The sequence below is a fragment of the Hyaena hyaena genome, unplaced genomic scaffold (genome assembly GCF_003009895.1).
Source record: "Hyaena hyaena isolate Hyena2069 unplaced genomic scaffold, ASM300989v1 scaffold_240, whole genome shotgun sequence".
Classification (NCBI taxonomy): Eukaryota; Metazoa; Chordata; class Mammalia; order Carnivora; family Hyaenidae; genus Hyaena; species Hyaena hyaena.
Window position 1 is genome coordinate 113,152 of NW_024080873.1, and position 952 is coordinate 114,103.

Here is a 952-nt window from a genome sequence, read left to right on the forward strand (position 1 = left end):
TGGTAGGGGTCAAAGTCATTTAAAAGCAGGATGGTTGAAGTTCCAGCAGAGAAGTACAAGCAGTTCTTTGGAACAGCTGGAGAAGAGTGATAATAAGAGGCTGAGAGTAAGTACAAGCAAAGATTATAAGAGATGACTATGACTAACGCCTGAGTAAGATTAGGTAATGGGGCAAATATGTCTGAAATCCTGTACAGTGCTATGGAAAGAGATCTCGAACTAGCTCTCACTAGCTTTTCGGTGCCTATGAAATAAGGAAATCAGTCCGCATAATCTCTAGGGTTTTATTTGGGTCTAGCAGCCTGTGGAATTTCCAATCTAGGATGAGGCTGGGCATGGGAGGTAGGGGGAGATTGTGATCTCTGAAAATTCTAGATGGTTGAAATAAAAAATCAATCTAAAAGTTATCAGAATATAACTGGTTCCTTCTAGAGCCACTTGGGGCTGATGGAAACAAGAGCAGCCAATAGGACACTTTCCCAGAATCTCTGCTCTCAGTGAATATTGCATGAAGTAATGGCATTTTAAAATGAGATTATCGGGGTGTCTGAGCCGCTCAGTTGGTTAACATCTGACTCTTGATTTTGGCTCAGGTCATGCTCTCAGGGTTCATGAGTTCAAGCCTCTGGTCCCTCTCCCTCTCTCTCTGCCCCTCCTCTGTGCTTTTGTGTGCATGCTCTCGCTCTCAAAATAAATAAATAAACTTAAAAAAATAAAATGAGATTGAGGCACCTGGGTGGCTCAGTTGGTTAAGTGGCCGACTTTGGCTCAGGTCACGATCTCACGGTCCGTGAGTTCCAGCCCCATGTTGGGTTCCTTGCTGACAGCTCAGAGCCTGGAGCCTGCTTCGGATTCTATGTCTCCCTCTCTCTCTGCACCTCCCCTGCTTGTACTCTGTCTCTCTCACTCTCTCAGAAATAAACACTAAAAAAAAAAAAAAAAAAAAAAAAAA